Raw genomic sequence first — 26,702 nt, 5'->3', positions numbered from 1 at the left:
CTTGGGCTCTATCTCCGTGGACAAATTAGCTAGCAACATCAAGCTAACTAAATGTCCATGAACGTTTCATGTGTGTTTCCACCTGTCCCCAAATTAATATATACTGAACGAAAATATAAACGCACCATGTGATCATAAACTGAAATAAAAAATCCCAGAAATGTTCCATACGCAGCAAAAAGCAAGGCAACGCAGGAGTGGCTTCGGGACAATTCTCTGAATGTTCTTGAGTGGCCCAGCCAGAGCTCGAACTTCAACCCGATCGAACATCTCTAGAGAGACCTGACAGAGCTTGAGAGTTTCGGCAGAGAAGAATGGGAGAAACTCCCCGTATCAGGTGTGCCAAGAAGCGTCATACCCGAGGAGACTCTAGGCTGTAATCGCAGCCAAAGGTGCTTCAACAAAGTACCGTGGAAAGGGTCTGAAAACGTATGTAAATGTGATATATATATATATATTTTTATACATTTGAAAACATTTCCAAAAACCTGTTTTTGCTTTTTCATGATGGGGTATTGTGTGTCGATCGATGRGGGGGGKGGGGGRGGGRRWAAMAATTTAATCAAGTTTAGAGTAAGGCTGTAAAGTAAAAAAATGCGGAAAAAGTCAAGGGGTCTGAATACTTTCCGAATATACTGCAACTTGTGATCTCACAGTATATATGCTACAGCCTATATTCAGATCTAAATTTCTAATATGTCTCTGCCTATATTGTCGATTTGTAACAGGCATATCATATTTGTAACATGGCAATATCATTGAGGGCCTGGCGAGTTTGAGAAAGATAATACGTTTGCTCTTTTCCGTCACTGCATTTAGCATACACAACCGGGTAAAGAACAATTATACAAAGATGTACCACAAAGAACACGTTGAGTTGTCATGTGTCCAGTCAGTTGATAAATCCTTGAATACGACTTCTCAACGTTTGGCTACGTGCCCTACCTGTATAGTCTCCCTCGTTGAAATGTCATGGACGAGGTAATATGTAATTCCCTAAGGATATTTAAAAAAGGACATTTCAAGCAGGGAAACTGAAAGAGCATCGAAAATTTAATTTCTTCACCTTGCAGAGCTGTTGACGAAATGTTGCGTTCTTGTCTTCTGTGTGTGGGTGTGCGCAATGCTGCTCAAATGATAGGCTATGTAAATACATGTTTGAACCAATACATCATCAAAACAGAGAATAATATAATGGCAGGTACATTATATTTTTAATACAGTAGCCTATGTATTTTTTTTGTAGTTCAATTTGACCTTTATTAAGTAGCCATGATAGCCTACAGTATAAGCGTTTAAAGGAATGCTTTTTTATATCCCCTCTCCCAATGGATGGAATGTGTAACTAATTGTATGGCTACTCTGTTACGGAAAGAAAAATATGATGATAATAGTTGGACTCGACACAGCTGCTCCATTGCAGTTATCGAAATGTATTACTTGTAGCCTACATGGCATTTCATTATTTCGTTGTAAAACAAATTGACATTGGCATATGAAAAGGTCATTCAAACGATTTCTTGTGGACCTGATTTCTTATTAACAGCTAGATACAATGTTATTATTAACGTAGCAAGTTGGGAGAATTAGGTTAAGTTCAGGAAAAGGGTTAGCGTTAGGTAAAATGCAAAACATTTTATAATAGTTTGACAATTAGGAAACATTCTAGCCATGAAAGTGGGACTGCCTCTGTCGCGGGGGATGATGACGTCGTCGAATAAACCATAAATCGCTTTTCACTTTCGAAAACAACCGTTTTTACGTACGGCAGCATTTTGTCATCTATAGGTTGAACATAACACGTCGCCTTTTAAGATGGTTATCTCAATTGTCGTGAATTCTCATATGGTTTTGAACATAGCTTTTATATATTTTTAGGAATATATCACGATTTCACAGTATTTGTTTATGTAATTATTTGTTTATTAATTTAAATGAACAGAACAATGCAATTCAGCGCTTAGTTACAATACTCGCCATTCTCTGAGAATTTCGCCTGTCATATTTCAGTAAGAGTGCAATCTGATTGAGACAACCCCATAAACAAAGACATGGTCTGATCTGCTTGAAGTGATGTCAACAGGCCAGCAGGAGGCATTGCTCCCCTTTAGGTGCTCTTGTGAGGACAACAGTTTAGAGAGGTTGGATGCTTAAAATTCATGTATGAGGACATATACTATAGTAGTTAGTGCTAGCCAAGAGAAGATACGGATGCTTAGAATTGATCATTTACGCTATTAAACGCTTAAATGCCATTCTCAACCAGGTGCGTTAAGATATATTTTCAATACATTGGGAGATTAAATCGAATCAAATTGTACTTGTTACACACACAGTGAACATCATGTATAAAAAGTGCAGTGAAATACTTGTATGCTAGGCTAGCTCACTCAACATTATTATTACATGCCTGTATAAGCAATATGTAATAATGAACTCGTCTGTTGCCTACGTCATCTATCCTCATTCTCCAGGCCATCAGACTGTTAAATAGCCATCACTAGCACAGAGAGGCTGCTGCCTACATACAGACTTGAAATCACTGGCCACTTTAATAAATAGAACACTAGCCACTTTAATAATGACACATTACTCATCTCATATGTAGATTCTGTATTCTATACTATCTATTGCATCTTAGCCTATGCCGCTCTGACATTGCTCATCCATATATTTATATATTCTTATTCCATTCCTTTACTTAGATTTGTGTGTATTAGGTATTTGTTTTGGAATTGTTAGATATTACTTGTTAGATACGGCTGCACTGTCGGAACTAGAAGCGCAAGCATTACGCTACACTCGCAATGACATCTACTAACCATAGGTATGTGACCAATACATTTTATTTGTTCTGTTTGCTTTTCAGGGCAGTACATGTAACCCATTACAATGTGATTGTGCAGGCTATTTTGAACCCCCTTCCCCCATCCACTTTTCTGTGGACTCATTGTAAATGAAGGATTCACTCTTTTGCCCTGACATTGTCAGGATGTTTTTACACAAGGAAGTGCATCCTCCATTATGCCTTTTAAAAGGAAACTGACTCACGTCACATGTCATCCTATGTTTGGACGTCTTAGGCCGATTAATGGGTCTTACAGGGGTGCCTGTCCTCCATTGCAGACGCAGTCTCCTCCTCCTCCAGTCCGGTGTTGCTCCTTAGCTGGTCCATTTACGTGTTTTCTGGCCTTCCCCTTCTGCTGGTACCATGCTGTGGTTACCAGAGGATTCGTTCACTAAAGTTGTTGTTTTTAGTTAGGCTATGGAATACATTTCATTTCGCAGTATTTCATGTACCATAACTGTCCACCAGAGAGTAGGGCAGCACTATTTCTCATTTTAGTGTGAATCCCACTGAAGTGTAATGCTCTAAATGAAAACATCATCTTGGACCTTGGTTAAATAAGAAGTAGTGACACAACACAAACGTTATGGAAAATGGTAAAATATTTATTTCAAGAAAAGAACATAAAAATAATAATAAAACAATTATAATATACTAATACTATTGTGTTATATTTTTGGACATATTTATTCATTCTTTCCCCCTTCACAGTAATCAACATGCAAAATTGATAGGCTACAGAACACAGAATGAAATATAAGAGAACATTTTTAACATGTTCTTGTAAGTTAAAAACGATCAATGGTGACCCTGGCCGTGACCCCACTCCCTGCGGGTGTGCAAGAAACACACTTCCATTACACATTTGTACAAGAAACACCCACAGGTGACAAATATAAGCACCCCCCCAAAATTATTGTTATTATTATTATGCCTTTACCAAATCTTAACCCAATCAACCTCAGTAAAACTATACCTAAACTTAACCTTAACCTAACCCTCATTCCTAAACCTAACCATAACCATAACTTCAATATATATTTTTTACCGCTTTGACTAAATTAAGTTTTTCTTCTTCCGGTTGAATATCCACTTCCTGGTTTTATACATTGGGACAAACGTCAGCATAGTTTTTAATGACCCCTGAGAAGCGAATGACTTGGCCTTGAAGTCCTGCATATTGCATATTTCCCATCACCTAATGAACAACCACAATACCAGTCTGGTGTTAAGCGTAGGCTACCTCTTGTATAGATGTTCTATCTGGACACTGCGGCCAATAACAAAGCGGCAACTGCTTTTGGATAGTTTATGGACGGGGTCGGCAGAAATGGATGGCCTTCTAGGTAAATATTGATATAGTAGAATGAAAAAAAGAATGACTTGTATCATGCATATTCATCCTAACCACTAATGTATTGTAACGTCTTGTCAGGAGTTACTTTCTGTATAAAAACCCTTGACATCTTCCTCATCAAACCTCGTAAGATTGCTTTCTGTGCTGTATTGACGTGTCCTGAAAATGACATCTGCTGTTTTAGATTGAACGGTCACATCTCAGTTATTGCTTTCATATCTACAAAAAAAATCAATTTTCTTTACTTTCAGAGAGCGAGCTGATCAAGGGGTTGAAAATGTAGATATTGCCAGATGTATGTTCACTGTCCGAGGAACAGGCCATGGAAGCTTTTTTTTGCTGGCAAAGTGTCCATAACCAGAGGTAATTAAGCTGTTCTGTGTTCTTTTTCTCTCTTCCTCTCTGCCTGTCTTGTTGTACATGGAACCTGTCTCACATGCATTCATTAAAAAACCCTTAAGATGTCAGCTGCTCATTTTCAGATTCACGCCACATAAACACTCAGCCATTTTCACTGGACTATCAACCCCTGTTGCTGCAAAGTCAGGATTTCCCTGGGGGTTAGCCTTGTAATAACCAAGTGGTGAGAAACATAGCCCTCTAAATTTAAATGTGTCAGGTACACTCAGATAGGTGTCTGCGTCACATACAGTCAGTAACCACACACAGGGGCACACACAACTTGCATTTCTATAACCTCGAACCCACCTCAGTGTTCACTATTCATGGAGGAAGACCACAGGACCACAGAGATAAGCCCCCCCCCAAAAAAAAAACACACAAAAAAACATTTTCTTTCTCTCTGTTAGAGTGCTGTGGAGTGCTCGCTTATGGAGAGATGTTTGGAGTGGTGTGACATGTCAGTACTACAACTTGCTGCACAGTTTGGAGGAAGAAGGCTACCTTGACCTGTCAAATTCCATCCACCTCTTCTGTGTGGGATATGTGTTCCTATCTCGTCTGCGGGCAGATCTGCAGCATTCCACAGAGAGTTGGAATGATCACCCTTTAAGTACAAAGGTGAACCTGACACCTCACCAGCTGTGGCATATCGGAATGCTCCTAACACCTGTGTCTGAGCCAGACTGTGCAGAGGTACATTATGTGCTTGTCACGCCTTGACCGTATGTTTTCTTTATGATTTTGGTCAGGTCAGGGTGTGACTAGTGTGACTTTTTTGTATGTCTAGGGGTTTTGGTAGTCTAGGTATATGTAGGTCTATGGTGGCCTGAATTGGTTCCCAATCAGAGGCAGCTGTTTATCGTTGTCTCTGATTGGGGATCATATTTAGGTTGCCATTTTCCCTTTTGGTTTTGTGGGTTCTTGATCTATGTTTAGTTGCCTGTCTGCACTATCCATATTAGCTTCACGGTTCGCTTTGTTATTTTGTTCGTTTGTTCAGTGTTCGTTCTTTTAATAAAGAAGAATGTACGCTTACCACGCTGCGCCTTGGTCTCCACCTTTTGACGGCCGTGACAGTGCTAATATGATAAAAGTTCTACTTACCCCACCAAGACACTGGGCTGCTTGTACAAAAGCCTGGGAGAACAACATCTACTTGTATTAATTACTTAATTGTAATGAAGAGATGGGCTGATGTTGGTAGTTTTAGATAGACCGACCTGTAATAGTTGGACTACAACATAACATATACATTAATAGAACTACTGCCCCAACCACCTTGCTATAAGCTAAACACATACAGTATCCCATCACCAATTCATGCAGTGAATCAAACATGACATTGATGTACATTTCTATGACATAAAAGGACCACTAATCTGATTGATTGTCAGTCCTTTTTTGAGAAGATCTTTGTTAGGATTGATTTGATGGTTTTCATCAGTACAGCATGATACCGTACTGCTATGGTTAATGATGGAAGAGTAAGATACACACTTTTCAGGAGAGACCATGTTCCGTACTCTGCTCCTGACCATGGGCTTACTCAGGCTGTATGAATAGAAAAACATAGTAAGAAGAAAACAAACACAATGAATATCATTGTGTGACTTGCTTCAGCTGTCCAGAACAATTTATTGTGTTAGTCAAAGGAATTTAGGAGTTTAAATTGTTAGAGTCTAGTGTTGACAATTTGAGGCTAGTGTAGTAGTGACTGTATTATAAATAGTAGTGGGATAGTAGCTATTACTGACGGTGTCCCAGTAGTAGTAGTAGTAGTAGCAGTAGCAGTAGCAGTAGTAGTAGTAGTAGTAGTAGTAGCAGTAGTAGCAGTAGTAGCAGTAGTAGTAGTAGTAGTAGCAGTAGTAGCAGTAGTAGTAGCAGTAGTAGTAAGTAAGTAGTAAGTAGTAGTAGCAGTAGTAGCAGTAGTAGTAGTAGTAGTAGTAGCAGTAGTAGCAGTAGTAGTAGTAGTCAGTAGTAGCAGTAGTAGTAGTGGTACAGTATGTAGTAGTAGTAGTAGTAGTAGTAGTAGCAGTAGTAGTAGTCAGTAAGTAGTAGTAGTCGCAGTAGTAGTAGTAGTAGTAGTAGTAGTAGTAGTAGCAGCAGTAAGTAGCAGTAGTAGTAGCAGTAAGTAGTAGTAGCAGCAGTAGTAGTACGTAGTAGCAGCAGCAGTAGTAGTAGTAGTAGCAGTAGTACGTAGTAGTAGCAGTGGTACAGTGGTAGCAGTGTAGCAAGTAAGTAGTACAGTAGTAGTAGGCAGTAGTAGTAAGTAGAGTAGTATGTAGCAGAGTAGTAGTAGCAGTAGTAGTAGTAGTAGTAGTGCAGTAGTAAGCAGTAAGTAGCTAGTAAGTAGTAGTAGTAGCAGTAAGTTAGCAGTAGTAGCACGTAGTAGTAGTAGCAGTAGTCAGTAGCAGTAGTAGCAGTAGTAGCAGTAGTAGTAGCAGTAGTAGTAGTAGTAAGTAGTAGTAGTAGCAGTAGTAGCGTAGTAGTAGCCAGTAGTAGTAGCAGTAGTAGTAGCAGTAGTCGAGTAGTAAGTAGCGCAGTAGTAGTAGTAGTAGCAGTATAGCATAGTAGTATTAGCAGTAGCAGTAGTAGTAGTGTAGTAGTCAGCAGTAGTAGTAGTAGCAGTAGCAGTAGCAGCAGTAGTATAGTAGTAGTTAGTAGTAGTAGCAGTAGTAGTAGTAGGCATAAAAGTAGTAGTAGTAGTAGTAGTAGCAGCAGTAGTAGCAGTATAGTAGCAGTAGTAGTAGTAGTAGCAGCAGTAGTAGTAGTAGTAGCAGCAGCAGTAGTAGTAGTAGTAGCAGTAGTAGCAGTAAGTAGTCGAGTGGTAGCAGTGGTAGCAAGTAGTCAGTAGAGTTAGTAGTAGTCAGTAAGTAAGTAGTAGTAGTAGTAGTAGTAGCAGCAGTAGTAGTAGTAGTTTAGTAGTGAGTAGAGTAGTAGAGTAAAAGTAGGTAGTAGTAGTAGCAGTAAATAGTAGTGTAGTAGTAGAGTAGCTGTAAGTAGGTAGTATAGTTCCGTCAGTAGTAGTAGTAGCAGTAGTAGTAGTAGCAGTAAAAGTAGTAGTAGTAGTAGCAGTAATAGTAGTAGTAGTAGTAGTAGTAGTAGTAGTAGTAGTAGTAGCAGTAGTAGTAGTAGTAGTAGTAGTAGTAGTAGTAGTATTGACTGTGTTTGAAGTAGGCGTAATAGTTACTATAGCCAGTTTGGTTACTCTTAGTGCGTTCTACAATCCTGCCGAGTTTCATCACATTTGACCAATAGCGGAGAGGAAGAGGCAAAAGCGAGAGGCGAAGCGAGCCGCGAAAAGAGAGGCTTGACTCCGCCCCAAAATGTGCAGCATGAAAATACAGCGAGAGGCAGACGAAGTGGAGATTGTTTTGTAAAGAGGTCAATAAGAGTGTCAAATTTGGTCAACGTGAAATTGAATTGCTAATTTGGGGAGCTCTGAGGTACCGGAAAGCATGAGACCAAAAAAATTAAATCAGCTTTATAATAAAGAATTGCATACATATCATCGCATTTGAGTAGTGGCATAAAGCAGTAGGTTAGAGGCGCGTACACAAGTTGCACACATGGGAAGTTGTTTTGTAGCCTCGGGTCCTGGGAAAAAAAAGTACCTTGTATAAAAGCATCTCATGCAATTCTGCGTCATTTTACATGACTAAAGACTTTGTCCGAATCGTTTTTTAATACCGCACAAACTATCGAAATGACAAACTACTTTGTCACTGAAACTGAGAATCTGAGATCAATAAAAACATCATTGTCTTGAATCCATCAATAGGCATATTGTTGGCTACTATATGAGGAGGAAATTATAGTCCTAAAAATTCTTTCCAGTTTCACTGACTCACCTAACGATGCGCAGCTCACTCGCCGGTGCTGGCCGATGCGTTCATGCCAAGTTTATCTCTTGTTTTCTGTAAAACAATATTTGGAAGTGGATCAAGTATTTTGGTATCCTTGCAGCAGACAGATTAGAGTCTTCTCTTTACACCAGGAGCCATTTGTTTTCCAAGCTGTGTTTGAAATATTGCGAAAGGCCTGTTTTGTCTGCATGCTGTTCGCTGACAGATTTGCCATGCGTTCCCGACTGTACTGTATGCTATACCTTGTTATTGGGCTACACACAATCCACATCTAGTCTATTTTTTTTAAAGAAGCTATTGGTCCTCTGTGGCTAAATTATAGGCCTTCTCTTATTCTGAATTTTGAAATGTATTTCTGAACAGACAGCAGTAATTCTATAACTTTGACAAAAAAATAAATCGTTTTTCAGTGGTGCTGCAGCTCCACCAGAACCCTTTGCGTGGGTATGATTCTATGAGAAAAAGAATGATTAACTGCAATGCTGGAGAGATTGGAGTTTCAGGCTCATGTCCATCAGAGTAGAGAGAGAAGATAGAAAGGGAATGTTATTATAGTTATTTGAGAGATACAGGCACGCTTGGTCTCAAACATAGGTTGCAATGTCGCTTAAACCATAAGCCCGGCCCGCCCAACTCTTAGAATATCAGGCCTGGGCTGAAAAGTTATTTTTGAAATGTTTTTTTTTTGGAGGGGCAGGATAATTAACTTAGTGACAACTCGAATGAACTTTGATCACTTTTATTGTAATTTTTACATCACAAAAAGTACAAAATCATTTTTCATGCTATGAGAGATACCAGAAATAAGTTCTGGAACAAAATAGTCCAAAATGGAGAGGTGCCAGATCTTGTTCCGGTTCAAATGAAGCACTGTCCCTCATGGCGAGCTTCAAGGTGATGGAAGTGACATGGAGGCATGCAATTCAATGGTAAAGCCCTTTGTCATTTTCTGATTGGCCAGTTTTTTGGCCATTTTGCAAGAAATCCGTTTCTTCTCTTCAAACTTGTTAAAGACACGTCCACTGAACATACATACCACGTTTTGAATCAATCAGACTTACCAAGAGGAGAAGATGGCAAATAGAGCTATTTGGCCACGCACACCAGTGGTGGGTTTGGTGACGAAAGATGCATATGCAGAAAAGTAACTCATACCTACTATAAAATATGGTAGATGATCTTTGATGTTACACACCATTTTGCTTCCAGCAAGACAATAACCCCAAGCCCACATTAAAATCAACATTTTGCAATGGCCATCTCAGTCTCCAGACTTGAACCACATTGAAAACATGTGGTTTGAATTGAAGAGGGCAGTCCATAAGCGCAGACGAAGGATATCAAGGATCTGGAAATATTCTATATGGAAGAATGGTCTGAGATCCCACCCAATGTGTTCTCTGATAAAACATTTTAGAAAAAGGCTCATTGCCATTATCCTTGCAAGGGGTGGGTGCCAGAGTGTTGAAAAAGTACAGTTATGGCTATAACTACTGTTCCCTGAAGGAGGGAAATGAGGTACAACACAGCTATAGGGAGTTCTGGTGCTAGCACCCTCTACTGAAGAACATTAGAATAAAATGATGTACAAAATAAGTTACAAATAACACGAAAATACACACATAATAGCACAATTGGTCAGGAGCCCGTAAAATGCCTGACAAGGCCAATTAGCAATTGCCTCACCGGAAGACCCGCCTTCCACAGGTGATAAACGAGAGGCATGTATTAATTCCTTCAATTTAGTATCGTGCTTTTCACCAACCCCAGAACTGGGCGGCACGGGGCCTAACAGGTGATGTGCCTCATTTCCCTCCCTCAGGGAATAGTAGTTATAGTCATAACTGTACGTTCCCTTTCAGTCAGTCAACTTGGTACAACACAGTGATGTGGACATGAAATCACGCCCCAAGCTGACCCCAGTGGACACCAATAAAATTGGCCCAGAGTTCCAACCCAACAGGAAAACCTGCGGTACTGAAGTATTGCGGAATCTGCGTGCTGCCTAATGACCCTCTCCTGCCCCAGTCGTAAGCACACTGTGGGCTACACTGGGGGCAGTGACATCCAAGCCATAAAACCTCACAAAAGTGTGTGGTGATGCCAACTCGCCGCAGCACAAATATCTCCTACTTGCAACCCTTTAAACAACGCCCAAGACACCACCAGACTCTTGGTGGAGTGGGCACGTACACCGTTGGGTAATTTCTGCCTTTTGCTGTCAAACAAACTGGCACACCTGGTCCGCTCAATGTGCATGCATAATGCTCGTACTGGACGCCGGGCATGTAACCACCTCCACTGAGTAAACAGAGGAAGTGAAATGAGAAAAAGCTCAAAAGCTAGAGACCTGTAGTTCATTAACATGACCTTAGGACACAACGCCACCTTATAGTCGGCAAGCTCAGACTTCATACAGGCAGGGTGAATTTATAGCTTGTGGAGATCTCCAACATGTTTAGCCACAAGCAGGGTGGTCTTGCACTGTCTCGACATTTACATCACAAGAAAGAGAAATGGGTGTTAATTTTTTTGGGGGGGGCAATTACAAATTAGAATGAAAGTAACTTCCGAAAATGAACTCTTGGATTAAAGTGATATTACGTCTGACCTCGCAAACAATGCAAAAGTATGTATAGATATGTGTAATTTAGAGCCAAGCGTTTTGATTTGAAATTGCGTGGGTATCATTCTCTTGACACACTTGATGAATTATGCAGGAGAATGTGACAACAGCAGCTGTCACGTTCTGACCATAGTTCTTTTGTGTTTTCTTGTTTTAGTGTTGGTCAGGACGTGAGCTGGGTGGGCATTCTATGTTTTGTGTTTCTATGTTGGGTTTGTTGTTTGGCCTAATATGGTTCTCAATCAGAGGCAGGTGTTTGTCATTGTCTCTGATTGGGAACCATATTAAGGTAGCCTGTTTTGTGTTGGGATTTGTGGGTGGTTGTCTTCTGTCTTTGTGTTCATTGCACCAGATAGGACTGTTTCGGTTTTGCCACATTTGTTATTTCGTATTGTGTTCATGTTCAGTTGTTTATTATTAAAACATGGACACTAACTACGCTGCGTATTGGTCCGATCCCTGCTACACCTCCTCTTCAGACGAAGAGGAGGAAGGCTGCCGTTACAGCAGCATTAATGAGGCTATCTAGAGAGTGCAGGTAGGCCTAGACCACCGGTGTCAAACTCATTCAACGGAGGGCCGAGTGTCTGCGGGTTTTCGCTCCGCCCTTGTACTTGATTGATGGATTAAGGTCACTAATTAGTAAGGAACTCCCTACACCTGGATGTCTAGGGCATAATTGAAAAGAAAAACCAAAAGCCTGCAGACACTCGGCCCTCCATGGAATGAGTTCGACACCCCTGGCCGAGACAGAGGAAGGTTTTGTGGTTGCAGCCTTGTTTCACCCCTTTATATTAATATAATGAATGCCTGCGAATACAACTAGTGTATATTTGCAAATTAAGCACATATAATTTACTGTATCACAAAGTATTTAAAAAAATACCTAATATGGTGTTAAGAATGTATGGTAATTCAGGAGAGCAGACCTGGCTTGAATGAACACTTTCACTAGTTGCCTTGAACGCAGCTCTCGACTAACTCAACAACCACAAACTGCTACTAACTGCCAATCAGATTCCACACCTGTTGCAACACCTTAATTACTTGCTGTGAACGCAGCTCCTCAACAGCATCAGCTGCAACTCTTCGATAGTCAGCATTCACACTCGTCACATTCACATTCGTCGCTCTCCTTTTTATTGCATATGACCCGACCTAGTGTTTTTTTTTTTGCTGTATTGATCCCCTCATATTCCGTAAATTATGTGTCTTTAATGTTCTATCATACTTTAGTTTTTTTTTCTTATTTTTTAAGTAAAAATTGTTTTTGAATCACTACCCCAAGTTTTCATACGTGGATCAAATATGACCTTTATGTATTTCCTATGGAAAAAGGGTTTTACAGAAGCTGGATGAGGAAGCCATTGGCGACTCTGAGTCAAAATCTGAGGTAACCAATTTAGATGACACAGACTGTGGGTCAAGTTGGAGTTGTGGATGCAACTGGTAGTCCAGCTGTCCTAGATGAGCCTACATATGGGAAGGACCTCTCCCCTGATGAGAGTGAAAACCAGTCAAATAGACTGAGTAAAAAGGGGTCTTACTGGAGTGAACATCCTCCCACTAAAGACAGGACCAGTAGCCATAACATCCTAAGGAGCTGCCCAGGGTCTGAGCTGGGGTCAACCTTTGTGCCACCAAAAGATGCCTGGGAGCTGTTCATTAGTGACAACATCATTGAGGCGGTCCTAAAGTGTAGAAATTTAGAAGGATGGAGAACAGTGACAGCAAAAGGGACAGAGTGGAGAGAGGTCAACAAAGAGGAACTAAAAGCATTTATTGGTTTAACCCTCCTCGCCGGCGTGGAGAAAAGCTGGGATGTCTCCACACGGCACAAGGCCACCATGTCAGTCGGAAGATATGAGGATATCCGTCACCTCCTGAGAAGCAGTGTTCAGAGAGTCAACGGACCACCTGGCAGCCTTCCGGTAGGTGTGGGACCTTTTCCTAGAAAACTGTAGAGGAAGCTCACAGTGGATGCGTCACAGTGGATGAGCAGCTTGTGCTGTTCCGAGGCAGAAGCAGGTTCACACCGTACATGACCAGCCTGCCAAATATGTAACGTTAGCTTATCTTTCATCCCATCTCGACTGAGGTGAATGAATAAGCTATGCTCGCTAGTAGCTACCACAGCCGGGTCAGCTCTAGCCTCTAGCTATCTGTCAGATAGCGATCTGAGGTGGCTATTATTACTAATATCTAACAACTGTTGTTTGTATGGACATATTTTGTAGCCTTTGTTTTATCCTGTTTCAACTGAAGTAAATTAACTTGACTAGCTTTCCCTAGTAGCTATTATTTTTGCCTCTATCACACTAGACATGAATCAAACGATGAAACCATCGGCCAAACGATGGAAAGTTGATATTGTCACGCCTACTCCCGTTCCCTCTCTCCGCCGCTCGATGTCGCTGGTCTACTAAACCCCGGTCCTGGAAAACCACATTACGCACACCGGCCAACAATAATTACGCATACCTGCTCACCATCGTAATGCACACCTGGACTTCATCATTACCTTGATTGCTTCCCCTTTATTTAGCCCTCAGTAGCCTCAGTCTTCAGGCAGTATTGGTTTGCTTTCATGTTCCGTACGCATCTCCTGTTTTGTTCATTTGCCGTTCATCATTGTTATTAAACTCTCCTTCTACACCTGCTTCCTGACTCCCTGCTTATACATTGTCAGTCAAAGGTTTGGACACACCTACTAATTCAAGGGTTTTTCTTTATTTTTACTATTTTCTACATTGTAGAATAATTGTGAAAACATCAAAACTATGAAATAACACATATGGAATCATGTAGTAGCCAAAAATGTTTTACTGTTTGTTTTAGGTGTTGATTTCACTTAATGAAACACTGTATTATCTGATGTGTTTTGAGTAGGAGTCTTCCTTCCGGGACTGTATGTATGTTAATTAAGGGAGACGTAGGAGATCACGTCTCAAACAACTTTTTATTAAATGCCTGGGATCAAGTATCACTGATTCCTTACGCTGAGAAATTGACTACATTTGCGACAGCAAAAAGTATTACATTTCGAGGGGTAACAGGAACAATCGAAGGCAAAACAGCTATTACATATGTTGTTTGTCATTGGTCTGGTTACGATACCTGGATACTTTTATATGGTTATGGAAAAGAGAGACCAGTCATATAATATTATATGGGAGTGAATTGTTCGACTCTGTGTTTAAGGGTAGCACATGCTAAATTAAGCACACGTAAATGTTGGGGTAGGTTAAAACAAATGATGAATGATTTGAGGAAGTACAGTGGACCTATCATTATTATCAGGTTTTGTTTATAGTTAAAACTTTTGGGTTGCTTTTTGGGTTGCTTTGGGAAAATGGGGGTTTCATTGTCTTTCTTTGGAATGTTTCCAGGGGCTATGGTCTTGGGGAGAGCAGTGAGTGAGATTGAGGCCGCAAACTACAAAATTAAACAAGGCCTGGCCATTTTTGTTTATTTTCACCTTAAGGTTTGCAAATACCCACACACAACATACTTATTATGACTACTTGTTGGTGTTTTTAAAATACTATGTTTGATTTTATTGTAAGGGTTTAGTGAGTTTTCCATTTGTCTTGTTGCCAAGGTATCTTAAAGGGGCACGCACACACATGGAGTCTTCTGAAGTTTTTATTTTCTGAGTCTTAATTAAACACGTGAATTATTTTGATAAGAAATGTACTGGAAACTTCCTGGAAACCTGAGATATGAAATGTAGTCAGAAACACTTCATTGAAGGGTTTGTATGACCTCTGATCTCTGTCCTGACTTTCCAGTGTTGTTTGATCACCCTCACTGGAAAGCCATTTGGATAATGAATTTAAGGTCATTTGTAATACTGATTTGAAGGTCATTTGTAATATTTAGAATTATTATGAAGTTTATAGTTCTTAGCCATATTTGTGATTTGGACCAATGTGAAGAAGGAGAGGGTGTTGCCTTTGACTAAGGGTAGGCTGTCTTTGTATGACCATATGTGTATACTTTTTTTTCTTTATGGAGTTAAGGGTAGTGTTTCTATTGTTCTATTTTTATTTTGATCAGTAGTAGTGTTTCTTTACACATTACTCACATGGGGAGTTATGTGTCAAAATGGGGGAGGTAACAGTCCTCTGAGGTTTTGGATTGAAGTTAACATGTATTGAGTGATATGTGAAGGAGTGTATTGTTGTGTTGTTTGTTCTGTTCTGTTTTGATACCAATTTCACCAGATTAGGTCTGCTGGATTGTTGGGATTTCTCTCAATGGGTTATAGGTCTAACTTCCTGATCCTGTGGCTCTGTGAGAAAGTTGACAGTGTGATGGGGAGTGTCGGGTTCACCTAGGGGTCATAAAAAGGGTTGTACCCAAATGTTTGGTGTATTAGAATAATGTATTATGCTTATGTTTTATTAATAGACGGGGAGGGGTTTAAAGACCCCTCCCTCCTTACAGTTATAGGGTTTTAGACTACTGATTAACAATATATTGTAGAAGTTGTAGAAGTCATTGTAGAAGTTTAGTATTGTTCTACATTTGTATTTTAGTTCTCTCTCTCTTCCTCATTATAAAGAGGCCCGTAGACATAACTCTGCAGGGGAGTGAAGGAGATAAGACTAGGTAAACACAATAGGTCAACTTTGGGGGAAGGGGACATTTACTGCTAAGTGTTTAGCTAACAATAAAGGCCCTGTTTATACAGCTTTGTAGGCATTGTTTTGGTCCCAGGAGTAGAGGATGATGATATAGGCAGTGACATCACCAGGGCGCGACTTAGGGCAGTGACATCACCAGGGCGCGACTTAGGGTTTAATAAAACCACTGGAGACCTTTTGTTTGATGCAGAACTTACTCAGAAACATGCGTGCTATGTTCCTGTTTGTCAACTTCTGTCTGCAATTGCATTAATAAAGGTTTTTGAATTATTTAATTAAAGATATTGTCGTAATGCTAATTTCACCAATGAACCAATGATTGACAACGAAGGATGTAAGGAACGAACCCTAACAGGAGTATAAGCCCATTTTAAAAAATTGTTTCAATAGAATGTGTTGTTATTCTCTTTCACACATGTTTAGACATTGGTATTAATAATAATTGGTAAATGTAATAATTTATCATACAGTCAATGCTTGTCTGGATTTCCTGAATCAAAAATGAACTCAACTGAACTGTTGTTCTGATCTGTTCTCTCTTGAGGTTATCAAGAAAGGTGACGTCAGTCGGTGTCTTAATGCACGGAAGAGATAATTGGACCGAACAGTGTGTGTACCTCAAAACCCCCTCTAACTGTCTGAAAAAAAGCGACAAAGGCGTTCAATGCAGCCCTGTCCACACCACTTCTACCGAGAGACCTGACTCCTGAGCCAGCAACCTCTATGCAGCGTCCAATCGGCGCTATCAACTTCTTTTGACTCATGTCTTTTCTCTCAGGAGTGTGACAGGAGTCCACGTGGAGTGAGCATGGGGAGAAATCTGTCCCAAACTTCTCTTATGTTGCTGGTATACTGGTTGACGAATGGACAAGACATATTGGGTGGTAAAGGCGATGGCGGCTCAGATGAGACATTGAAATTGGGACATTATCATGGGCCATGCACAGGTCTACACACTACATAAAATGATAGTAATTTAGATTAAGAATGCGTTAAGATACTGATCTGTATTATAATTGTGATTAGAAAGTTAATAGTAGAATTAAAGGATAATTATACTGTATGTTAATATACATGTACATTCTGCCAATGTTGATGTGTGTTAAATTGAGGGTGTTTGACTTTGAGTGATAGGACCAATTTAAATCACTGAGCAATGTCATTGTACATTTTGGTTGAATAATTAACTGGGTTTTGATTATGATTTGTAAACTGAATGATTTTTAAAACTGATGGATTGATTGGTGAATGGGGAGAGTGAAACTGATCCTAATCTATTTTACTTTTTTCCGTTACCAAATTACAATTTTGATGATATTGATAATACTCAGGAACTATAGCAGGTATGGTGTTAATGGCACATAGAGACTATAGGAGTTGACTTATAAGAAGTGGAATCATGATACTTGTCTTGGGTCATGTTCATTAGCCTTCAACGGAATAGATTTCAGTTAAACCAGAAGTCTACTTGGATTTGTCCAACAATATATGCTAATTTTAGTTTTGGGGATGGACCATGCATTGGAGAGTGATAGATAACTGAAGCTTATTTTATTGAACTCCATTGTTGCATTCACTGCATTATGCATTTAATATTTGATTTTCAATGTCTATGAAGATATAGCCTTGAATCGTATAAACTGTATGCATCTTTTGTTTTTCTTCTCGGGTTTGTGCAAGTGACTGTGTATCATGATCTCCCCAGACAAATTGCTAGAATGCTTAGGAAATGAGTTGGAGGTTGAAATGGGAGACAGTGCTAAGTTTCTTGGGAGGAGGCTGAGTCAGTGCTATAGCCGCCAGTCACATGCAGGAATACATGCAATGAGTTATTGCATTTCTGCCTCTTGGGTTATGAAGAATCTATGCATTTTCTACATGTGAATTCATCTTTTTAAATCTTGTAATTTTCTTTTAAATTGAGAGAATTCTCAAAATGGGGGATTATGGTGGAGAAATTACTAGATTTTGTCATAATGCTGTTATAGGATCAAATGGTTGTTTTATGCAACAGAATAAGGGGTTGTTAGAACGCTCATCTGTGTGTGTTCTACTGAGGATGGACCTTATGATGTCTTTGGGTGATACTGCATTCCAGAGCATGAGTTAATGTTTCTGTTCTATAAGGTAGCAGGGAGAGATGACCCCAGGGCCAGACCTTGGTCTCTACACAAAGATAACTGTTTTTACAGCAGATACTGTCTGCTGTGAATTATAAGTATCTTTCATACACATCTTAACCTTGTGACCCATTCCATACATCTGTTGTTTGTCATGTAGACTGAAGGGGGTGTATCTTGGCCATAAAATAACTTTGTATCTTTGTCTCGGGGCTCTCAACGAATCATCTGAGGGTGATTCGTCAACCAGCCATCATTAACTTAGAGCACTCAATCGATTCACTTTATATGTGTGTGTTGTATTGACCTGCTCCCTTATTAATAAGTGAATAAAGATTTAGTTTAAGTATAACTCTGACTTGTGTGATAAGTTTGTCTCTCCTCATTTGATAGTAAATAAATTAACCACCACAGCAGTGATTGGGGACATTGCCCTGTGTAAGGTGCCATCTTTCGGATGGGATGTTAAACGGGTGTCCTGACTCTCTGTGGTCACTAAAGAACCCATGACACTTATCGTGTCCTGGCTAAATTCCCAATCTGGCCTTCATACCATAACGGTCACCTAATCATCCCAAGCTTACAATTGGCTCATTCATCCCCCCTCCTCTCCCCTATAACTATTCTCCAGGTCATTGCTATAAATGAGAATGTGTTCTCAGTCAACTTTCCTGGTAAAATAAGGGTTAAATAAAAAATAAAAATAAATGCATAAGACAGTTAATGTCATATCCTAATTGGATCACTGTTGTCACAGATAATTGTCTTGTGCTGCAGGAAATTCAAATGAGACTTGTCATTTACATATATTCAATGAAAACATGCAGTTCTCATTCTCTCTCACTCGCTCAAGACATGGTAGTTCAACTTAATGAAACCAGTTATAACACCTTTGTAAGTACTGCAGTATGACGCACAACAACCTTCATAACACATTTATTCATGATCATTCATAACCCTTTTTCTAAATAAAAGCCCATTATCATTACAGAACTACAATACTTAAAAAGGGAGGGGACAATGTTATGTCTGTTGTGATGATGTCACGTCCTGACCAGAGTTCTTATGTGTTGTGCTTGTTTTAGTGTTGGTCAGGACGTGAGCTGGGTGGGCATTCTATGTTGTGTGTCTAGTTTGTCTGTTTCTGTGTTCAGCCTAATATGGTTCTCAATCAGAGGCAGCTGTCAATCGTTGTCCCTGATTGAGAATCATATATAGGTGGCTTGTTTTGTGTTGGGGATTGTGGGTGGTTGTTTCCTGTGTCTGTGTTTGTGCCACACGGGACTGTTTCGGTTAGTACGTTTGTTGTTTTGTATTTTGTCTAGTTTTCATGTTCATTAAATCATGGAAACTTACCACTTACCATTGGTCCTCCGATCCTTCTCGCCTCTCCTCGTCCGATGAGGAGGACGACTTAGACTGCCGTTACAGATGAGTAACTTATTCATAAGCCATTCGTAAGCCAGCAGCATACCACCCTGCATACCACTGCTGGCTTGCTTCTGAAGCTAAGCAGGGTTGGTCCTGGTCAGTCCCTGGATGGGAGACCAGGTGCTGCTGGAAGTGGTGTTGGAGGGCCAGTAGGAGGCACTCTTTCCTCTGGTCTAAACAAAGATCCCAATGCCCCAGGGCAGTGATTGGGGACACTGCTCTGTGTAGGGTGCCGTCTTTCGGATGGGACGTTAAACGGGTGTCCTGACTCTCTGAGGTCATTAAAGATCCCATGGCACTTATTGTAAGAGTAGGGGTGTTAACCCCGGTGTCCTGGCTAAATTCCCAATCTGGCCCTCAACCATCACGGTCACCTAATAATCCCCAGTTTACAATTGGCTCATTCATCCCCCTCCTCTCCCCTGTAACTATTCCCCAGGTCGTTGCTGCAAATGAGAACGTGTTCTCAGTCAACTTACCTGGTAAAATAACGGTAATAAAAAAAAATAAGACATAATCACCATTGTGCTCCTGAGAAAACATAGTGATGTTGGTAGAGATGTGATATCTTAATTTGAAAAACAATCCAGCAGCAGGAGGATTTGATTCTAAAATTAAAAAGGGATATTTTCTAATTGGAAATTAGTTTTGATAGGCTATAGTTTATCTTGCGTCATTAATAAGCTATATAAAATTACGGTTGTTGATGTGCATGGGTGGGAATTTAAAATGTTTGTGTATTTGAATGTCGCAGTAGTAGGACCTGCAGTAATTGGACATTTATTATGTCTGCTAATTTAACGCTTGAGCAAGTGAGAGAGAATGAGAACTGTGGGTTTTCATTGAATTTACATAAATTGCAAGTGTAGTATAGTAATATGCACTTGTGGCACACACTGTTAGGTACTCACATGGTACTGGTCAGTACCTTTAAGGGTACATGTGCACAAAATGTAGTATAATGGTACATTTTACTTCCCAATACAGTCAATTTTTAAAACGTAGATGGAGCAATGTGCTGGCGGGGGCTCAATAGCATTATTTTGGGGGCATGGTCTCAAACAGAGCTCTTCAACCTGGTTCCTGGAGAGCTAATGTTTTGTGGGTTTTCACACCAAAGCTAATATACGGTAGCACACCGGATTCTAGTAATTAGCTGGTTGATAAGCTGAATCAAGTTACAACTGGGGTTGGAGTGAAAACCTACTGTGGGCTCTCCAGGAACAGGGTTGAAGAGCCCTGGTCTAAAATACAGTGCATTGCAAAAGTATTCCTACCCCTTGGATTTCTTCAAATGTTATTGTGTTACGTAGTGGGATTAAAATGTATTTAATTAATTTGTTTTGTCAACAATCTACACAAAATACTCTAATGTCAAAGTGAAAGATGTTTTATTTTATTTGAAGATTAATATAAATGAAATAGCTGAAATATAGTTGTTGCATAGTGTTCTAATTATTAGAGTAAGAACTCAACAGACACTGTGAAAGCTCAAACCAAGTTTATTCTTCCCAAAGGATCGAACAGAACAGCTGAACAGACAAAAACACATTCACACGAGCACTAGCATTGTATAGGAGTCTCCTCCTACACATCTGAACAACACATCTCTGTTGCTAGACAGAACCATTAGGGATATCTGTTCTTCCTCACTTCCTCTGACCTGAACTCTACCCCAAAGTGCTCACTCCTCCCCAACTCACCGCTGTCATGGTGACTGGTACCAGACTGTGTCTTTTCTCCTCCCAGAAGATTCCTGATAGCTAACAATAACATATCCTGACATAATGTAAACGTTCTACATTACCCTCTCTCCCTCAGTGACATGAATACGTATATTTCCTATTCTCAGAACCCAACAGTCCCCCTTCCTACTGTTCCACTTACATAAACTTGGAAAGTACTTATAAATGAACAAGCAATAATAACAAAACATGAACATAAAAAAATAAAAAAAACATGATTAACATTCACAGTGAGGTTAACAAACTCAGACTTATGGCCTCTGTTCTATAGTCACACCAACCACACTCTTATTTCCATTTCTCACAGAACACCGATAATAATAATGTTTGGGCTGGAGCTGTTGACTCCTTCCATTTCAACTTTCTCCTTCTGGTTCCCAAGAGAGTGATAGCACAAGACTTGAAAAGCAACGAGAAACACAAAACATAACAGTATTTCATAACGTGTTAAAGATATGCATAATTATATATGCATGAAAACCCATAGTTTGGTAACATGACAATTCTCACGCTCTCTTCGCCTGACTATGCCTTCAGGGTACTTTTCTGATGAGTTTGGCAAAAATAAAGGCCCTAAAAAGCCTCCACATGCTTTCGCCCAGTGTTCCCCATCAGACCACAGGATCCAAGAAGTGTTCCCAAGCCATGTCATTCTTACTTTGTTCCCCATCTCCTTCTTCCTCCATTGCCACCTGATAAACACGTCAACTGATAGGCAAGTGCGTATCCCTAATCACCACCACATCCTCGAAGTAACTCAGCACTATATGCTTTCACATAAATGACTCCAGAATGTTGCCCAGAGTACAATTACCCAAACATCTATACTTCATCTGATGAATTGTCCAGAGTGCAATTACCCCCAATATCTCTTCTTTCATCTGATGCATTAACCAATAAAACAACTAACCCAACCCAACTACAGTATGGTGGTTAAAGTGTCTCCCAGGCCAAACCCGTCTGCATGTCTACAGTGGAATCTAGTCTTTTTCTCTCCCTTTAGCCTCGCTTCCTCTGTCATGGCGTCTTCAGGCTCACCCATTATGCAGCTGGATCTCACTTCACGTGAGAAGTATGAACCCACCCAGGAGAGACATATAATGATCTTTACCGTTGCAGGTGCTGACATAATGTAAACGTTATACATTACCCTCTCTCCCTCAGTGACATGAATAAGTATATTTCCTATTTTCAGAACCCAACAAAAGGCATTCAATTCACTGAGTCAATACATGTTAGAAACCCCTTTGGCTTCTTAGGTAAGTCTCCAAGGGCTTTTACACAACTGGATTGTGCAATATTAGCCCATTTTTCTTTTCATACTTCTTCATGCACTGTCAAGATGTTGGGGATCATGGCTAGACAGCAATTTTCAAGTCTTGCCATAGATTTTTAAGCAGATTTAAGCCACAACTGTAACTTGGCTACTCTTGAACATTTACTGTCTTCTTGGTAAGCAACTCCAGTGTAGATTTGACCTTGTGTTATTGTTATGGGATTTTTATGAATAATGATTAAATTATGTATACATTTAACTAGAATTATAACTAACAGAATTATATCCTGTCTGATGAAGAATGTTTGTCCATAAGAAAGAGGGACTGTTAGCAGGCAAGGAACTGTGGCATACAGCTTGTGACCACTGTGAAACTGATAACAGAGAAGGAAGTCTCGCCACCTAGGGAGGGGGGAAACCTTGGGCTTGTAGTAGATTGTATAACAGGTGGCAGACAATATATGAGAAGGACTTGTAAACTATATTATCATTGTAGTAGAGGAGTAGGGACATTTATGACGAAATGAGAGGTATATAAACCAATGTACATGTAATGATTGGCAGAGCTCTCGTAAATAAATTCTGACTATTGTGGCTGGGCCTCCGTCTGATTCATTTCAACGACTCTCTTACAAATTCTGGGTTTCAGGCTGAGTAATTAATTCAATTGGGTAATATGAAGAACTGAGAACTAAATTCTCATAACAGTTATAGGTTATTGTACTGTTATCCAAACGAGCTTCAATGCCATACAACACTCCTTCCGTGGCCTCCAACTGCTCTTAAACGCTTTTAAAACCAAATGCATGCTTTTCAACCGTTCGCTGCCTGCACCCACACGCCCGACTAGCATCACCACCCTGGACGGTTCCGACCTAGAATATGTGGACATCTATAAATACCTAGGTGTCTGGCTAGACTGTAAACTCTCCTTCCAGACTCATATYAAACATCTCCAATCCAAAATCAAATCTAGAATCGGCTTTCTATTTCGCAACAAAGCCTCCTTCACTCACGCCGCCACACTTACCCTAATAAAACTGATTATCCTACTGATCCTCGACTTCGGACTTTGTCATCTACAAAATAGCTTCCAATACTCTACTCAGCAAACTAGATGCAGTTTATCATAGTGCCATCCGTTTTGTTACTAAAACACCTTATACCACCCACCACTGCGACCTGTATGCTCTCGTCGGCTGGCCCTCGCTACATATTCGTCGCCAGACCCACTGGCTCCAGGTCATCTGTAAGTCCATGCTAGGTAAAGCTCCGCCTTATCTCAGTTCACTGGTCACGATAACAACACCCACCCGTAGCACGCGCTCCAGCAGGTATATCTCACTGGTCATCCCCAAAGCCAACACCTCATTTGGCCGCCTTTCCTTCCAGTTCTCTGCTGCCTGTGACTGGAACGAATTGCAAAAATCGCTAAAGTTGGAGACTTTAATTTCCCTCACCAACTTTAAACATCTGCTATCTGAGCAGCTAACCGATCGCTGCAGCTGTACATAGTCTACCTACCTACCTCATCCCCATACTATTTTTATTTATTTACTTTTCTGCTCTTTTGCACCTGATCATCTGATGATTTATCACTCCAGTGTTGATCTGCTAAATTGTAATTATTCGCTCCTATGGCCTATTTATTGCCTACCTCCTCATGCCTTTTGCACACAATGTATATAGACTCTTTTTTTTCATACTGTGTTATTGACTTGTTTATTGTTTACTCCATGTGTAACTCTGTGTTGTTGTCTGTTCACACTGCTATGCTTTATCTTGGCCAGGTTGCAGTTGTAAATGAGAACTTGTTCTCAACTAGCCTACCTGGTTAAATAAAGGTGAAATAAAAAGAAAAAATAAATTGTCATGGTGAAAAGTGAATTCCTCTCCCAGTGTCTGGTGTAAAGCAGACTGAAGCAGGGTTTCCTCTAGGATTTTGCCTGTTCTCAGCTTCATTCTGTTCATTTCTATCCTGAAAAACTCCCCAGTATTTGCCGATGTCAAGCATACCCATACCATGATGCAGCCACTACCATGCTTGAAACAAGGAGGCAGTTACTCAGTGATGTGTTATGTTGAATTTGCTCCAAACATAAGGCTTTGCATTTAGGCCAAAAAGTGTATTCCTTTGCCATGTTTTTTTTGCAGTATTACTTTAGTCCCTTGTTGCATACAAGATGTGTAGGGCAGCCCCCGAAGTGACTCTTCTTATTATCAACTTTGTTCACGTCAAATATGCCTTGTATGTGAATCCATACATTTTACGAAGTAATTAAATACACTTGTATTCAGAATTCCATTCTCAGACATTTCTTCATCGCCTATTACTGGAACCCAACCATAGTCTCTTGCATTTTGCTAATTATCTTTATAGAATCAGATAAAAAAAAGTAACAGGCTAATTGCTTAGTCTTATTACGAGTCACATGTGATGGACTGTATACAGTGCATTAAGAAAATATTCAAACCACTTCCCCCTCTCCACATTTTGTTATGTTACAGCCTTATTCTAAAAATTTTTTTTTTTTTAAATGTACTCACCAATATACACACTATACCCTATCATGACAAAGCAAAAACTGTTTTTTAGAAATTTTGCAAATGTATTACAAATTAAAAACAGAAATACCTTATTGACATAAGTATTCAGATCCTTTGTTATGAGACTCGAAATTGACCTCAGGTTCATCCTGATCGTCCTTTAGATGTTTCTATAAATTGATTGGAGTCCACCTGTGGCAAATTCAATCGATTTCGATTGGGCATGATTTGAAAAGGCACACACGTCTAATAAGGTCCCACAGTTGACAGTGCATGAAAGAAAAAAAAAACAAGCCATGAGGTCTAAGAAATTGTCCGTAGAGCTCCAAGAAAGGATTGTGTCGAGGCACAGATCTGGGGAAGGGTACTAAAACATTTCTGCAGCACTGAAGGTCCCCGAGAACACAGTGGCATCCATCAACCTTAAATGGAAGAAGTTTGGAACCACCAAGACTCTTCCTAGAGCAGGCCGCCCGGCCAAACTGAGCAAACGGGGGAGAAGGGCCTTGGTCAGGGAGGTGACCAAGAACCCGATGGTCACTCTGACAGTGCTCCAGAGTTCCTCTGTGGAGATGGGAGAACCTTCCAGAAGGACAACAATCTCTGCAGCACTCCATCAATCAGGGCTTCATAGTAAAGTGGCCAGATGGAAGCGACTCCTCAGTAAAAGGCACATGACAGCCCGCTTGGAGTTTGCCAAAAGGCACCTAAAGGATTCATAGACCATGATAAACAAGATTCACTGGTCTGATGAAACCAAGATTGGTTCCGAATGCCAAGTGTCACGTCTGGAGGAAACCTGGCACCATCCCTACGGTGAAGCATGGTGGTGGGGATGTTTTTCAGCAGCAGTGACAGGGAGACTAGTCAGGATCGAGGGAAAGATGAATGGAGCAAAGGACAGAGAGATCCTTGATGAAAACCTGCTCCAGAGCGCTCAGGACCTCAGACTGGGGTGAAGGTTCACATTCCAACAGGAGAACGACCTTAAACAAACAGCCAAGACAACACAAGAGTGTCTTTGCGACAAGTCTCTGAATGTCTTTGAGTGGCCCAGCCAGAGCCCTGACCCGATCGAACATCTCTGGAGAGATCTGAAAATATCTGTGCAGCGACTCTCCCTATCCAACCTAACAGAGCTTGAGAGGATCTCCAGAGAAGAATGGGAGAAGCTCCCGAAATACAGGTGTTTCAAGCTTGTAGCGTCATGCCTTAGAAGACTCAAGGCTGTAATCGCTGCCAAAGGTGCTTCAACAAAATACTGAGTAAAGGGTCTGAATACTTATGTAAATGTAATATTTAAGTTTTATATTTGTAATAAGTACTTTTGCAAGGCACTGTATGTTGATCAAGGTTGAGCACCTAATCTGTCCACTCCCAATTCTACAATCTTTGAAAGAACTGCACTGTTAAGAGGTTGCTGTGCACTTTCCAGTAACTTAATGGCATTTGGTCACCAGAAAGTTCTTACCTGTGTTCGAATACCCATACTAAAAAACTTTATACAATGGGTGGGTCTAATCCTGAAGGGTGATTGGTTAAAACCCCATTCCAGCCGGTATCTATTCCACAAGTTACCACCAGCTAAATCTATGACGTTAAAATGCCTGTTTACTCTATTCCATCTCACTGCGCAATCCACTGTCTCATCAACCCAGCCAGGCAATTTATAAACTTGATCTCCACTATAAAAAGCATCTAGACATTATCTCACATTTCTTTTAGACTAACATTTCGTTTTCAACAGCGGAGATTTGACTTGCTGTCTGTCTCTCCGACATTTTCAACCTTGTTTCAATATTCAAATTCGATCTCCAGCTGTCCCATTGTAATTG

The 26,702-nt window shown here is 40.3% G+C and overlaps 1 long non-coding RNA gene across 1 annotated transcript; it reads left to right on the top strand.

The window, feature by feature from the left end:
- Positions 1-3,985: 3,985 nt before the first annotated feature.
- On the top strand, positions 3,986-5,611 carry LOC139029502 (uncharacterized). The gene is made up of 3 exons (XR_011481829.1): positions 3,986-4,194; positions 4,457-4,568; positions 5,015-5,611. It is a non-coding gene; the product is annotated as an uncharacterized lncRNA (long non-coding RNA).
- Positions 5,612-26,702: the final 21,091 nt, after the last annotated feature.

This window comes from Salvelinus sp. IW2-2015, linkage group LG20, assembly GCF_002910315.2.
Source record: "Salvelinus sp. IW2-2015 linkage group LG20, ASM291031v2, whole genome shotgun sequence".
NCBI classification, from domain to species: Eukaryota; Metazoa; Chordata; class Actinopteri; order Salmoniformes; family Salmonidae; genus Salvelinus; species Salvelinus sp. IW2-2015.
Note: the sequence above shows the minus strand (reverse complement) of the source record. Positions and strands in the feature narration are given on the sequence as shown.